The 17,347-nt window shown below is 38.2% G+C and overlaps 1 protein-coding gene across 1 annotated transcript in view; it reads right to left on the bottom strand.

Moving 5' to 3' along the window:
• RRAS2 (RAS related 2) overlaps nucleotides 1-17,347 on the bottom strand; it is a 67,330-nt gene that overhangs the window by 47,801 nt on the left and 2,182 nt on the right. The gene's annotated exons all lie outside the window — the stretch shown is intronic.

Here is a 17,347-nt window from a genome sequence, read left to right as displayed (position 1 = left end):
TCCCTGGGATATGTGAACTGTCAAATTTGGATCAGGTTAGCACAGGCAATTCACCCAATTTATTCTTCCAGAAATTATATAAAATATGTGATCTTTATATTAGAATGTTTTGAAAGATTACTTTGATACATTTAGAATTAGTATCAATTTACTGTGCATTTTTCTGTAATATTTTTTCAATTAGATGAAAAGAGAGCTTATTATTCACTTTTTCACTGTCTAAAATTTTCATAAAATTGTAGATACAGTTTTTATAGTTACTTTTAAATAGCAGGTAGCTGAATCTGCATATGTAGCTGTATGTATGTGTGTGTAAGAGAGCAAGAGAAGGAGACGAGGAGAGGCAGGGAGGGAAAGGGAGAGAATGAGAACGTGCAAGATACACTTTTTTTAAAATTAGAAAATTATCAATCCAGTAGTCTGTAGCCTCCCTGGCATCCTATCATCCTGGCTCAGCTCTAAGGGAAAACATCAGGGGGTCACTTTTTTTTTCACATCAAACAATGGGTTCAGGCAAGGCTGTGACATGTGCCCTTCTTCCACTGTCTCCTTGGAGTTTACCCAAATCCATGTTCATTACATCGATGACACAATTTAACCATCTCATCCTCTGCCATTCCTTTCTTCTGATTTTATGTAACTTTAGATAAACTCACTGAAATGAACACCAATTAGATATGCAGTTTATTACACTGTAGGAATATGATTTACCAGTTATTTCCCATATCAATCTGTTAATTAGATCAGCTTTTGCTTATGGAAAGTTCAAGGCACTAGGACTAAAAGTAATAATCTTGTTTTATGTTCTTTCATGTATACAGAGATAGAAAACAAATATTTGTTGTACAACTAAGTTTTAATTATAAATTTAGAACAGTTTACATTTAATCATAAGCAATATCATATGGACAGAATAAGTGCTGTTTCACTTTGAGTGAACATGCTTCGTAATATCAATACCAAGTTAAACTTACTCAAAAGTGGATAAAACTACAGGTGAGATAAGATACTAGCATCTGAAGGCAGGCATTTATAAACTGTCTTACCAGTTTTGTCCTAAAAGAAAGTTACTTATTTTTAACTTCTACGCCATAGACATGTCTGCACCATAGACCTTATTTATCTAAGTCACTGCATTTAAAACCACCTAATTTATCTAAGTCATTGCATTTAAAACATGTTTTATTCAACTATCCACGTTCAACTTGGTGTCAGCTAGATCGTTCAGCTTTAGTTCCCTTGAATCTTAACCTTAGCCACAGAGAATTTAAAATGCCTGTATTGTCTTATTTATTAAGCTATTTGACACAGTGTTATTTTAAGAGCATATATCATACATTCATATTCTACTTTAAGCTACGTGGATTTTTTTTTCTTTTTTTCTTTTTTTTGTAAAGTCAAGTCTTAAACACCTTGTTTACCACTTCCTTTACTCTACCCTACCAAACACATCCATAAAGAAAAGTGTAAAAACCTCAAAAACAGCTTACATACCAGCCCAGTGAAAAACAGTCTCCTGGTTTTAAATGGTTGAAAACTAAGCATTTTCAACATCTAACATCAATACTTAGTTATCCATTCGAAAATGTTATCAATTCTCCCCAAAATAAAATTTCTTCCTATCTATTTGTAAACGTGTTAGAACACTTAAGTATCAACGTGCCTCTCCATTTGTGTATTATTTCTACATTTGTTGCAGTTGTTAATGTACATGCATCAGCTTTCTCGAAATATTGACAATAAAACAATTCTCAGCTTCCAGTTGTTTCTTTCTTGATATATTATCCACTTAAGAGTTTTACAATTTCAACATGATATAGAGATGTCAGTTTCTGCTGCCTCCTCCCCACCATCACATATACATTGTGTAATGTTTTAATATTTTAAATTCCTATTTTAATGGGGAAAAGTGAGCACAGATCATCAAAGCACTTATCAGAAGCTGTTGTGAAATCGGGAATATGCCTGCAACAAAAATGAAGATTTTTTTTTAAAATAACCATTTCTATTATGATTGGGGGTGTAAGAAGAATAAGCATTCTTTTTTCCTGCCTGGAAAAGTAATTTTACTAAGAAAAAAATCCACTTTTAAAGCTCGATTTTTTTAAAAAAATTAAATTGACATATCCTGCAATTTCACTAAAAAAATCTGCTCTATATGGCGCTATTTAAGTTAATGTGCTCAGCAAGTTAATGGGTTCAGTATTCAGATGGAGTAAAAAATCAAAGCATAGAATATAGGACAGTAATAATAACCATATGTTGTAAACAGAGTAAATTGAGTAAAAGAAATATAAATAATATTTCTGTGTTACCCCTACAATTATCCCAGTCAGATCCACATATAGAGTTCTCAACTGTATTGTTGATAAAGGGCTGTATTATGCAATTTTGGATAAAGGGCTGTATTATACAATTTTGGGGTACTGGCTGCACATGAAATATGTTGTTTTAATTTAAGGATCTCAATAGTCTGTTCATCCAATGTGCAATCCAAAATATTGAATGACACTGTAATCAACTGTTTAATGGACCACAATAGGCAAAAAAGATAAATTAAGATATACAACATTCTTAAACTTCTATTACCCCATTTTTTGCACATCACTTTTATTTATATCATGAACCATCCAACCAAGGTGATCGACATAATCAACTCTCCAAAAGTAGAATGAATAGTGGCTTACTCTGAATTATGCTACCCTGCCTCCATAAATAAAGATCTTGGCCTTCCATATTCTGAGAACTAACTTGATGCTGGCAAAAGGCAGATTTACTGCAAACACACAACCATATCCCCATTAAAATAAGCTTAAATGTTTATGAAGTTGAATCAGTTACCTTTGCATTTAGCAGTTATTAAAAAGGAGAAACATATAGTAATGTACTGTATGTGTTTATGGGAGGCTGCTCTTCAACTTTTGTGCGTACAATAAATAGAAAGTTAGTTGCTGTTAATAGATTTTTTTAAATGCTAGACAGTATATGACCTGTTGGGTCATTCTTTGAGAAAAAGGTAGTGCAGTGTGGTGTGACCAGAATTAACATTATTTTTCTTTCTGAATGGTACTGCTATTACTTTGCCAGGAGGGCAAAAAACTCAGTGCAATTTCCAATTTTCTGCCAGCTTTCCCATTTACTTTGCTTGTGGGAAGCTGGCAGGAAGCACTGGAAATCACAATCACATGACTGCATCTGACTATGGCGGTATGGCAGCACTGCAGCAGCCACAGCTTTGCCAGCACAACTGGTCTGAAGTCCTTTGAAATTTCAATTCCACTAATATAATGGGTCTTGGATTCTGTACACATTATTTAAGTTAGCTGCTTGAGGTACAATGATTCAAAATGTTGCACTATGATGCACCATTTTGGCTAACTGAAGGTTACAGACAAATACAGGGAGTTTTAGTAATACATAGAGGTAGTGATTCCACTACACTCTGTTCTTCTAAGCAGAGAAGCACAAATGTTAAGAGGGTTAAACTGGAAGATAATGCAGAGTTATACTGTGAAAGGCTGGCGTGTGACAGCTGGGGAAAGCTGCGTGACAGCAGCTGCTCATGTTATATAGTAAATCACAAAGAAGCTCATTTCTACCTTATTTCAGGCAAAAGCAATTTATTCAGCTCATTTTTCCAAGCAATTGGCTAAGATCAGGTTCTTCAGGGACTTTGTTCCCCATCCTTGTCTCCCCGCTGAAATAACTAACCTTATCCTACCCGTGTTTTATGTAGCATTTCTTTTTCATATATCCAAACTGGGGCATACTTGACCATTATTGATGTTTTGTTTGCAAGCGGGAAAGAATAAAGATTAATTACATCCAGGAAAAAAAACTGTATTTCCTCATCAGTCAATACTCCATGGGAATAAGTCATTGAAATGACATTTTAAAAAAAGACAACAATCCAAGCAAGTTAACATATTATAATATCTGAGTGCTATGGCTTTTCCCATTGTGTCTGGTGACTACTTTTTTTTTTTTTTTTTTACAAATTTTATTGAATACATTCTTTAAAAACATTGAACCTGGTGGAATTGTTATTGACATATCTTTTTGTCTTACATTTTACAATATATGTTTTATATATCTTATATAAATATTATGCATATTTTTACATATTGATTCTTTGTACATTTAATTTTCTTTAATAACATCATCAGCTATCCTCCATTTTAGTTTAATCACGAATATCCCCTCTACAAATCCTATTTCTCTTTATTATTTTGATTCCTTCCTTTCCATTCCCATAAATAATAAAATTTGTTCCAAATAATATAATATTCTGATGCATTCTTATATTTCATTTCTAGAGTCATTCTGTCCATTTCGGTGCATGTCAAGATTTTATTTATCACTTCATCTTCACTAGGGATGATTTCTCTCACCTTCCATTTCTGGGCAAACACCATTCTTGCTGCTGTGATAACATGGATTATTAAATAGATTATAAACCAGATTTTTTAATTGGGAATTATGTCAAAGAAATATAGCAAAGAAGAGTGTCTGGTGACTACTTTTGTGTGCTTACTTGGAGAATAGTCTTGCTCCTAATTAACCCTGATCCAACTGTAAACACCACTGTTAGCCACTCTGAAACAGCCCTTTAACTCTGCCTCCCTACCCCTGTGGCTTAAACAAGCTAACGACAAACACACCTAGATCTATTCCATCACAGGGGGACTTTGATTCAGGATGGCCAGTATAAGTTGAAAACAAAGGAGAGCAGTATTATGAGCACAGCAGCATAATAAATGAAAACAAAGCAGTAATTTAAGTTTGAAATAGTGCAAGAATTCATAGACTGCAAACACTTCATCTCTCTCCAATTAAGTAACAGAGATATGGCAAACAGTCCTTGCACTGTTAAAGAGACTCTAACATGGATCTAATATGACTTAATTTTAGATACTCCTAAGAACTCTCTGAACAATCAGTTCATTCTTTCCCTGCCGAAAAGATGATAGCAATTCTCCTTCCCACCCACCCCAGTACTTCAGAATAGAACTGGGGCTGGTTTATATAATAGTAATAACTTTATTTAGCCTTTAAAAGACCTCATTTTATTGTTAACATTAAATGAATGTTTTACTGTGTTTCTATGTCAATTATGAAGGGTTTTGTGCGGAGACAATGAATGGATTGTGGAAATAGTTGGCATAATTAAGAAGCCTATTAACATACTAACTTTGATCTAGAATTCTCTGCCACTGTCATGAAGCTACTGTTCAGGCCTGGCTAAGTTATTACACATTTCTCCATATTTTTAATTGCTACTGAGCAATTAAATTTCTTTTTTAATATAATTTCCTTAAAAACATTTATGAAAGAAAAAGAACAGAAATTAATATAAAGCAAGAAAAAAAAAAAAAGGAAAGGGCCCAGAAGCAAAGAAAATACATTAGAAGCAGCTTCCAATTTTCTTCACAGCAGTTATAAATACAATAAATTTACTTCTTGCTCTTGCAACATTACTCAGGGTTTTTTTCTATAATCTATCCTATCTAATCATCAAAACTATAAATCATACATTCATTTTTTCCTGTTTCATGTGAAAAGTCCCTGAGGGTTTTCCAGTCAGTAATAGATGTAGATCTTTTGTTTAATCAACTAAGTGAGCTTGGCCATTTCCACATGTTATATTATCTTCACCATCCACTCCTCCACTGTGGATAATACCAAATCCTTCCATAATCTCACTGCAATTGTCATGCATAAAAACAAAGTTCCATGACTTTTTTTACAACTGTTCATCTATCCATACGAAATAGAAAGCCTTCCGTTTCAATTGCATATTAATTTTTAAAGTGCTCTGCATTAGAGTGTGTATCTGAATCCAAAACTTTCTGGCTTTTTTTACAAGTTCACCAAGCATGGTTAAAAGTACACCAAAAGTCATATCTTTCAATACCTTGAACAAAAAAAGACTAGTTCAAATTGTCAAAGGCTTTTTCTACATCTAAGAAGAACAGTGTAGATTGTTTTTCATTATGTTGCTCCAAATATTCAAAAAATGTGCAACACATTTCTAACACTGTTCTTTAACTACCTTTTAGGTAAAAAAACAACAACACTGATCCTCATGAATGAAATCTCACACAATTATTTTCAATCTATCAGCTAGAATCATTATGAACAACTTGTAGTCATTATTCAACAGTGGTATCAGTCTATACAGTTTTTTTTTGTTAAATTCCAATTTTGTCCCTTTTTAGGCATTAATGCTATATTAGTCTCTTTCCAACTGTCTGGCATCTTTCCTCTCTGTAAGATAGCATTCATTCTGTCTTGTAGAGATTTTAAAAGTTCATGAATAATAATATATAATAAATAGCTGATACTGAGTCTGATCCAGGCACCTTTCCTGGTTTCTCTTTTTTTATAGTTTCAGAAACTTGTCTTATTGTTATACACCTATTCATATAATAACAGTAAACTTTGAATATTCATCTATTTTCTCTAAAGATATGTCACTTCCTTTATACAAATTAGAATAATATTGATAAAATGCTTTCTGTATGATCATATTGTCTATTAATATGGTCTTTTCCTCTTGTAATTTCAATATTATTTTCTTTCCTTTTTCTTTTCCTAATTTATATGCCAACCAATATTTTGGTTGACTTACAAATTCAAACTCTGTTTGCTTTGCATTTTTATTTCCATTTCTCTTACTGTTAACATAGATAACTAGTGTTCTAACAGCTTTCTGCAAGGAAATATTAATATTCTGGAGGAATTTTATTTTCTTGATTACTATTATATTGTATAAAATAACTCAATAAAGCTTTATTGTATCCTAAGACATTCTTAGTGCTGTCTATATCATTCTCCAGTATTACTGATTTGTAAAAAATCTAGATCAGTGGTCACCAAACAGTGGGCCGTAGCCCACTGGTAGTCCACGAGAAAATGTTGGTGGTCCACAGAGAAATGTCACCCCCAAGCACTCCCCAAAGCAATTAATCCAGACTGCACGGGAACACAAGGCTGCACCACCCACATGGCCCATGGGAACCCTCCCCGCCCACTCACTCCTTACCCAGCAAACTTGCCTGCTAAGTTGCTATTTTTCCTTTTTACGACCATCAGCTGTTCTGCTGTGCCGGGAAATTTAGATTAGTTAGAAAACAGGAAATTGTTCGATTTCTTGCTTTCTAGCTAATCTTTAGATCTTCGGCTACCTCCCTTAGGACTGAAGATTCTATTATTCAGTTGCAGACTCAGATAGACAATGGCAGAAACACAAATCTCTAAGTGAATCTGTGATTCTGTGAACAACTCAATCTGCCTGCCTGCTTTGTCTGATTTGGGGTAAAAGTTGCTCTCTTTTTAATAAAAAAAAATTCAATATTTACATACATGGCGTGGTATGAGTTAATTTTATGAGTTTGCTTGCTAGCAAATTTTATGAGTTTTGCTTGCAAGCAAATTTTATGTGACAGACTCAGGTAGCCAATGGCAGAAACATAGATCTCTAAGTGAATCTGTGATTCTGTGAGCAACTCAATCTGTCTGCCTGCTTTTGGGTAAAAGTTGCTCTTTCTTTTATAAAAAAAATCAATATTTACATAAATATTTATAATATTTACATACAAGCCATGCTCAGCCAGTCACATGACTACCAAGCCACACCCACAAATTAGGCCATGCCCAAGAACCGGTTGTTAAGAAATTTGAATCCCACCCCTGCCTCTGTGTATTTGTGTGTGTGTATGTATGAGAGAGGGGGGGAGGGGAGAGAGAGTTAGATCAGATCCCCCTCTCTCTCTCCCACCAACAAGCCACCATCAGTCAAAATTCATATTAGTGGTCCCCGGGATTTAAAATTATAAGTTTGGTGGTCCCTGAGGTCCAAAAGGTTGGCAACCTTTATCTGCACTACTGAGCAATTAAATTAAATGTAGCAAAACAGAAGTTTAGCCAAGATATCATAGGAACTGTATAAATATATTCAAAACATTTACTTTAGTTATATATTAAGGCTGTGATTAACTTTGCCTGTGCTTCTGAGGAGAGAAGCAATCTAGAACTTTCCTGACAGTTAAAACAGTTAACCAACACTGGAAGTTTTTAAAAAGATGTTGCATAACCATTTGTCTGAAGTGGTATAGGATTTTCTGCTAAGCAGGGGGTTGGACTAGAAGACCTCCAAGGTCCCTTCCACAACTCTGTTATTCTATATTCTAAGTGCCTTTTTCTCTCTGTATACAAAGTGCTGCACCGTCTATTATATATTGGCATTACTGGTGACTGTGTTGTACTTCTTAAGCCACTCCACACTATAGTCAGATTTTACAAAATTGAGAACAACTATAGTGTGCCACATATTTTCAGAACAGTATCTAGATTCAAATCTGCTCATGGGGTTCCATATATAATTTATGCTGAAGCTCCTTCAATACAAAATGCCTGAGCTGTATTATCTCTACTTGCTTGCCAGTGAAAGCAGCAACCAATCTGCTGCACGCCAAAAAGTACGGCACATGGATGACTCCTTCCATTTCAATTATGTGTTGCTAAAATTATGTCAACTGTAAAATCAATGAAGTAAACTAAGCTCAAGTCTAGACAGCAAATGTTGTCAACAGCATTAGCTTTCTAAAGCAAGACAAAGCAGATTTGAAACCAGTGATGTTTGCCTAAAAGAAATTGTTGCAAAGTCTGCACAGCTGACAAGAGATATACTAAAGCCCAATAAGAACCATTTTGTTTATCATTCTGATGTAATAATGAGAGAAGAACAAACAATTTTATCCAGAAGGAAAATAGTTCAACATAGTCCTAACTGGGTAAAGTTAACCTAGTAAAATACATCTTCCCATCTTCTTAGGTGATTAAAAGTCAATTATTAATTTGGCAAACATAACCTATTTAGCTATTAACAACTATCTGAAGTCACATGTACCTTGATAAATGCTGATAGCAGGTTAGACATTTCAATGGAACAAAGGATAAGACTGCACCAAACAGGGGGGAGGAGGGGGAGAGGACAGGAGGAATGTAGTTCCTGGGTATTTTAGTTTATTTCAATGATGCTGAGCCAAAGGAACTTGACTAAATAATAGCTTTGTGATCCATTTGTCGGATAGCAAATGATACAACTTGATTCCAGAATTCTGCTTCAAACACAGCTGAGGTCTTTCATGACCAAATGTAAGAAAATATATGCAACCAAACCAGAAAAAGAAGTACCATACCACAATAGAATGCTAGATATCAGATGATTCCATCTTGATTTCTCTCCAGAAGCCACCCCTTATAAACTATTTTTTTTCTATTTGCAGGCTTAATCGTATATTCTAAAAATACACCATCCCCAAACAAGTTCAGTGACAGAAGAGATGGTACACCTCCACTTTTATCTAAAAATAATTGAAACATATTTATTCTAGGACTTCGGTTGCCCTTTTTCCTACAATAGTTTTCTGTATTTCTAAACTTCCATGAGAGGAAGCCAGTTTTTTTTTTTTTCCAGAGAATCAGAAGAATTTGCTATAGTAGATTAGCAAAGAAGCAACCAACAGCAGCTTGCTTAAGGTGGCATGGCAGAAGGCCAGCGGTTTGTGCCGCTGGCAGAAAAGATGGCAAGCAGGATGAGCTCCTCAGGTAGGTTCTCAACAGAAGGAGAGAGAAAAAAGATTTTCTTGATGGGTTTGCAGTTCCCATCAAGATGCAACATCTAAGATCAGTAATGGAGGAACAGGGTGGACAGTTGGCACAGCGAGCAAATGGTACCTGAATACACCTGCAATTTTGTGACTGACTGCACCTACATTCTTCTCACTGGATGAGGAAATGTGCATTAAAACAAACTATGTGTCATATGTAACACAGTGTGTATAATAGAGCAAAGTGTTCTTTTTGGTCTTCAAACCTACAGCAATCTTTCAGCTCAAAAAAGCTCTTAGAGGCAACCATGTACAGAATGTACATACAGGGGCTCATGCTGGTTTAAATCGCTTGCTAATCTCTTGCCACTGCTACTTACTGATCTCTGAACCACTCCGCTGAGGACAAATGAAGCACCACTACCCTTCTATGTATTTCTGCCTTTGGGGCCTTTGAGATGAAAGCCTGCTTAGCAGGCCAGATCCCTAAGCTCACAAAAGCTTCTATGGTTGCAGCATTACAATGCCAGATCAATCAATCTGTGCTACAAAAGATTATCAAGAGGATCCTTCTGCAACATTAAAACTATCTAGCCATAGTCAGCTTCCAGACAGCACCCTCTATACACAGCCTGCCTGAATCTAAAGCTTCAGCCATGCAGGATAAACTAATTATCTCCATCCATCAGCAAAGATCCACTGATAAGATTAACAAAATAGGATTATAATAATTCTAATCCCAGCATTTATTTCAGAGATGCCAAACTATTCGGGTCTTTGCTGCCACATGACAACAGTGGAAGACAGCAAACATTCAGCATGATAAACAAATCCAAGGGTACGTGTGGACAGCCATAATTCAAACCAGGACTGAAATGTAAATGGATACTTTTATGATGCTGCTTGGGCTTTCATTTTCGGCTTTATTCGGCATCCAAAATGACATCAGTAGAGAGGCAGAACACAAGAGTCACCAGATACAGTTACAACTTGATTCTGAGCAGCTTAGGTTTAAATGCAAGTAACAGTGTATTTAGTTGGAAGGATCCCTTGGAAAGAATGTATAAACTTATCATCGTAAAATGCAGCCGACAGTTTACAGGCTTTATGATACCCTCTCTAAGGCCAATGCAAAAGAATAAATTGTTCATCAAATATCTCCCGCATCTCCAGAACAGAATAAAGGCCCTGGTTTCCCCTAGAGCAAGTCTTTAAACTGACCACAAAGTAAAGAAAGAGGTATCCAAAAAGGCTGCTAAATAAGAGACTAACAGCTGTTACAAACTGGAGCCTTCTTCCCTTTTAGAATGCCTTCAGCCAGATTTGCGTTTCCTATTCGGGCTGCTCAGTTGTTAACAGTTTCCATTTGCTCCAAGACCCTAGATTAAAGTTTCCCAAAAGCTGGTCGGGAAGCGGGTGAGGGGCTACGGTCCCCCTCCCCACAATAAAAGTTGCCACGAAGGGCAGCGGTAACGAAAAGGAAACAAGCTTAGACAGTGCATTAGCTTACACAGATGACAGCACTCCGCGCAGCGTTTCCGAAAAAAGAAATGAACCGGAAAAGAGCTTTAAACTTTATGGAGTTGAAGCCTAAGGTAGCGCCGTGGAAGTATTTCTACGGGGTTTCGTCAGCCATGATGCCCACAGAGGATCGGAACGGATCGAAGCGGAATAAAAGCAACTGGAATGGATGGTCAAGACAATGAAGGCGGCTCAACGCCGCTGGGTTCAGAGAGCGATTATTAGAGGAACCTGTTGAAAGGCAGCGGAGAGTCCCGCTTTCGTCGCAGCCAGAAGCAACAAACAGCCAGCAACTCCAGCGAGCGCCGGCTTCCGCGGACCTCACGGCTAGCCTAGGGAAGCGAGCAAAGCGAGGCAGCCCCGGGCGGTTGCTGCGCCCCAAAAGCTCGAGCTCTGCACAAACAGCGACGAGGCAAACTATGGGTGCTTCCAAGGCGCTCGGCTCGGCTCAACCCAACCCGGAGTTCCCGCAACAAGCCGGCAGCGAAGGTCGGATGCCCGGACCAAAGAGCGCCGAGGAAGACAGGCAGGTAACAACACCTACACCCCTTTCGGCCTCCACACAGGAGGGACTCCCCGAGGCTAAGCTCCAGTCCGCCGCTTGCAAGCCGAAAGGGTCCCTCCTCCAGGCCTTGAAGCCTCTCCCGGAGCGCGCGTGTGTTGGGCTCTCCTCACGGGGAGAGGGCATCTCCCGAGGAGGCGCCCACCCACCCGCAGCGATCCCAGGTCGGAGGAAGAGGAAGGGCTCCGGGTGCCTGGCCGTTGCGCTGCGCCCCACCCTGAGCAGAGCAGAGGGAACGAGAAAACTGACGCCGCTGCCGCCCCCCCTCCATTCCGGGCCTCTTACCTGGATAAACTGGATGGTGAATACTTTTCTTGCCCCGGGCCGTCCTTACAGCCCGCGGCCATGGAGAAAAAGAGCCCAGGCCAGGAGAGGCGAGCGAGGGCGCAGCGCTATTCGAATAAATAGCCTGATACTGAGTCTGATCCAGGCACCTTTCCTGGTTTATCTTTTTTATAATTTCAGAAACTTGTCTTATTGTTATACACCTATTCATATAATAACAGTAAACTTTGAATATTCATCTATTTTCTCTAAAGATATGTCACTTCCTTTATACAAATTAGAATAATATTGATAAAATGCTTTCTGTATGATCATATTGTCTATTAATATGGTCTTTTCCTCTTGTAATTTCAATATTATTTTCTTTCCTTTTTCTTTTCCTAATTTATATGCCAACCAATATTTTGGTTGACTTACAAATTCAAACTCTGTTTGCTTTGCATTTTTATTTCCATTTCTCTTACTGTTAACATAGATAACTAGTGTTCTAACAGCTTAATCTGCAAGGAAATATTAATATTCTGGAGGAATTTCTTTAATTCTTCTTGAAATTTACTATTATATTGTATAAAATAACTTCCAATAAAAGCTTTACTTGTATCCTAAGACATTCTTAGTGCCTGTCTATATTAACTTTAAAAAATTATTTTCTTTTTACCATTCTCCAGTATTACTGATTTGTAAAAGATCTAGATCAGTGGTCACCAAACAGTGGGCCGTAGCCCACTGGTAGTCCACGAGAAAATGTTGGTGGTCCACAGAGAAATGTCACCCCAAGCACTCCCCAAAGCAATTAATCCAGACTGCACGGGAACACAAGGCTGCACCACCCACATGGCCCATGGGAACCCTCCCCGCCCACTCACTCCTTACCCAGCAAACTTGCCTGCTAAGTTGCTATTTTTCCTTTTTCCAACCATCAGCTGTTCTGCTGTGCCGGGAAATTTAGATTAGTTAGAAAACAGGAAATTGTTCGATTTCTTGCTTTCTAGCTAATCTTTAGATCTTCGGCTACCTCCCTTAGGACTGAAGATTCTATTATTCAGTTGCAGACTCAGATAGACAATGGCAGAAACACAAATCTCTAAGTGAATCTGTGATTCTGTGAACAACTCAATCTGCCTGCCTGCTTTGTCTGATTTGGGGTAAAAGTTGCTCTCTTTTTAATAAAAAAAAATTCAATATTTACATACATGGCGTGGTGTGAGTTAATTTTATGAGTTTGCTTGCTAGCAAATTTTATGAGTTTTGCTTGCAAGCAAATTTTATGTGACAGACTCAGGTAGCCAATGGCAGAAACATAGATCTCTAAGTGAATCTGTGATTCTGTGAGCAACTCAATCTGTCTGCCTGCTTTTGGGTAAAAGTTGCTCTTTCTTTTATAAAAAAAATCAATATTTACATAAATATTTATAATATTTACATACAAGCCATGCTCAGCCAGTCACATGACTACCAAGCCACACCCACAAATTAGGCCATGCCCAAGAACCGGTTGTTAAGAAATTTGAATCCCACCCCTGCCTCTGTGTATTTGTGTGTGTGTATGTATGAGAGAGGGGGGGAGGGGAGAGAGAGGTTAGATCAGATCCCTCTCTCTCTCTCCCACCAACAAGCCACCATCAGTCAAAATTCATATTAGTGGTCCCCGGGATTTAAAATTATAAGTTTGGTGGCCCCTGAGGTCCAAAAGGTTGGCAACCTTTATCTGCACTACTGAGCAATTAAATTAAATGTAGCAAAACAGAAGTTTAGCCAAGATATCATAGGAACTGTATAAATATATTCAAAACATTTACTTTAGTTATATATTAAGGCTGTGATTAACTTTGCCTGTGCTTCTGAGGAGAGAAGCAATCTAGAACTAAGAAGAATTTTCCTGACAGTTAAAACAGTTAACCAACACTGGAAGTTTTTAAAAAGATGTTGCATAACCATTTGTCTGAAGTGGTGTAGGGTTTTCTGCTAAGCAGGGGGTTGGACTAGAAGACCTCCAAGGTCCCTTCCACAACTCTGTTATTCTATATTCTAAGTGCCTTTTTCTCTCTGTATACAAAGTGCTGCACCGTCTATTATATATTGGCATTACTGGTGACTGTGTTGTACTTCTTAAGCCACTCCACACTATAGTCAGATTTTACAAAATTGAGAACAACTATAGTGTGCCACATATTTTCAGAACAGTATCTAGATTCAAATCTGCTCATGGGGTTCCATATATAATTTATGCTGAAGCTCCTTCAATACAAAATGCCTGAGCTGTATTATCTCTACTTGCTTGCCAGTGAAAGCAGCAACCAATCTGCTGCACGCCAAAAAGTACGGCACATGGATGACTCCTTCCATTTCAATTATGTGTTGCTAAAATTATGTCAACTGTAAAATCAATGAAGTAAACTAAGCTCAAGTCTAGACAGCAAATGTTGTCAACAGCATTAGCTTTCTAAAGCAAGACAAAGCAGATTTGAAACCAGTGATGTTTGCCTAAAAGAAATTGTTGCAAAGTCTGCACAGCTGACAAGAGATATACTAAAGCCCAATAAGAACCATTTTGTTTATCATTCTGATGTAATAATGAGAGAAGAACAAACAATTTTATCCAGAAGGAAAATAGTTCAACATAGTCCTAACTGGGTAAAGTTAACCTAGTAAAATACATCTTCCCATCTTCTTAGGTGATTAAAAGTCAATTATTAATTTGGCAAACATAACCTATTTAGTTATTAACAACTATCTGAAGTCACATGTACCTTGATAAATGCTGATAGCAGGTTAGACATTTCAATGGAACAAAGGATAAGACTGCACCAAACAGGGGGGGGAGGGGAGGGGAGAGGACAGGAGGAATGTAGTTCCCTGGGTATTTTAGTTTATTTCAATGATGCTGAGCCAAAGGAACTTGACTAAATAATAGCTTTGTGATCCATTTGTCGGATAGCAAATGATACAACTTGATTCCAGAATTCTGCTTCAAACACAGCTGAGGTCTTTCATGACCAAATGTAAGAAAATATATGCAACCAAACCAGAAAAAGAAGTACCATACCACAATAGAATGCTAGATATCAGATGATTCCATCTTGATTTCTCTCCAGAAGCCACCCCTTATAAACTATTTTTTTTTCTATTTGCAGGCTTAATCGTATATTCTAAAAATACACCATCCCCAAACAAGTTCAGTGACAGAAGAGATGGTACACCTCCACTTTTATCTAAAAATAATTGAAACATATTTATTCTAGGACTTCGGGTTGCCCCTTTTTCCTACAATAGTTTTCTGTATTTCTAAACTTCCATGAGAGGAAGCCAGTTTTTTTTTTCCAGAGAATCAGAAGAATTTGCTATAGTAGATTAGCAAAGAAGCAACCAACAGCAGCTTGCTTAAGGTGGCATGGCAGAAGGCCAGCGGTTTGTGCCGTTGGCAGAAAAGATGGCAAGCAGGATGAGCTCCTCAGGTAGGTTCTCAACAGAAGGAGAGAGAAAAAAAGATTTTCTTGATGGGTTTGCAGTTCCCATCAAGATGCAACATCTAAGATCAGTAATGGAGGAACAGGGTGGACAGTTGGCACAGCGAGCAAATGGTACCTGAATACACCTGCAATTTTGTGACTGACTGCACCTACATTCTTCTCACTGGATGAGGAAATGTGCATTAAAACAAACTATGTGTCATATGTAACACAGTGTGTATAATAGAGCAAAGTGTTCTTTTTGGTCTTCAAACCTACAGCAATCTTTCAGCTCAAAAGCTCTTAGAGGCAACCATGTACAGAATGTACATACAGGGGCTCATGCTGGTTTAAATCGCTTGCTAATCTCTTGCCACTGCTACTTACTGATCTCTGAACCACTCCGCTGAGGACAAATGAAGCACCACTACCCTTCTATGTATTTCTGCCTTTGGGGCCTTTGAGATGAAAGCCTGCTTAGCAGGCCAGATCCTAAGCTCACAAAAGCTTCTATGGTTGCAGCATTACAATGCCAGATCAATCAATCTGTGCTACAAAAGATTATCAAGAGGATCCTTCTGCAACATTAAAACTATCTAGCCATAGTCAGCTTCCAGACAGCACCCTCTATACACAGCCTGCCTGAATCTAAAGCTTCAGCCATGCAGGGATAAACTAATTATCTCCATCCATCAGCAAAGATCCACTGATAAGATTAACAAAATAGGATTATAATAATTCTAATCCCAGCATTTATTTCAGAGATGCCAAACTATTCGGGTCTTTGCTGCCACATGACAACAGTGGAAGACAGCAAACATTCAGCATGATAAACAAATCCAAGGGTACGTGTGGACAGCCATAATTCAAACCAGGACTGAAATGTAAATGGATACTTTTATGATGCTGCTTGGGCTTTCATTTTCGGCTTTATTCGGCATCCAAAATGACATCAGTAGAGAGGCAGAACACAAGAGTCACCAGATACAGTTACAACTTGATTCTGAGCAGCTTAGGTTTAAATGCAAGTAACAGTGTATTTAGTTGGAAGGATCCCTTGGAAAGAATGTATAAACTTATCATCGTAAAATGCAGCCGACAGTTTACAGGCTTTATGATACCCTCTCTAAGGCCAATGCAAAAGAATAAATTGTTCATCAAATATCTCCCGCATCTCCAGAACAGAATAAAGGCCCTGGTTTCCCCTAGAGCAAGTCTTTAAACTGACCACAAAGTAAAGAAAGAGGTATCCAAAAAGGCTGCTAAATAAGAGACTAACAGCTGTTACAAACTGGAGCCTTCTTCCCTTTTAGAATGCCTTCAGCCAGATTTGCGTTTCCTATTCGGGCTGCTCAGTTGTTAACAGTTTCCATTTGCTCCAAGACCCTAGATTAAAGTTTCCCAAAAGCTGGTCGGGAAGCGGGTGAGGGGCTACGGTCCCCCTCCCCACAATAAAAGTTGCCACGAAGGGCAGCGGTAACGAAAAGGAAACAAGCTTAGACAGTGCATTAGCTTACACAGATGACAGCACTCCGCGCAGCGTTTCCGAAAAAAGAAATGAACCGGAAAAGAGCTTTAAACTTTATGGAGTTGAAGCCTAAGGTAGCGCCGTGGAAGTATTTCTACGGGGCTTCGTCAGCCATGATGCCCACAGAGGATCGGAACGGATCGAAGCGGAATAAAAGCAACTGGAATGGATGATCAAGACAATGAAGGCGGCTCAACGCCGCTGGGTTCCAGAGAGCGATTATTAGAGGGAACCTGTTGAAAGGCAGCGGAGAGTCCCGCTTTCGTCGCAACCAGAAGCAACAAACAGCCAGCAACTCCAGCGAGCGCCGGCTTCCGCGGACCTCACGGCTAGCCTAGGGAAGCGAGCAAAGCGAGGCAGCCCCGGGCGGTTGCTGCGCCCCAAAAAA

The sequence above is a fragment of the Notechis scutatus genome, chromosome 1, assembly GCF_049901735.1.
Source record: "Notechis scutatus isolate UNSWTSFEM ecotype Mainland chromosome 1, rNotScu1.2, whole genome shotgun sequence".
Lineage (NCBI taxonomy): Eukaryota > Metazoa > Chordata > Lepidosauria > Squamata > Elapidae > Notechis > Notechis scutatus.
The sequence above is the reverse complement of the archived record's forward strand: the minus strand, read 5'-3'. Positions and strand labels throughout refer to the sequence as shown.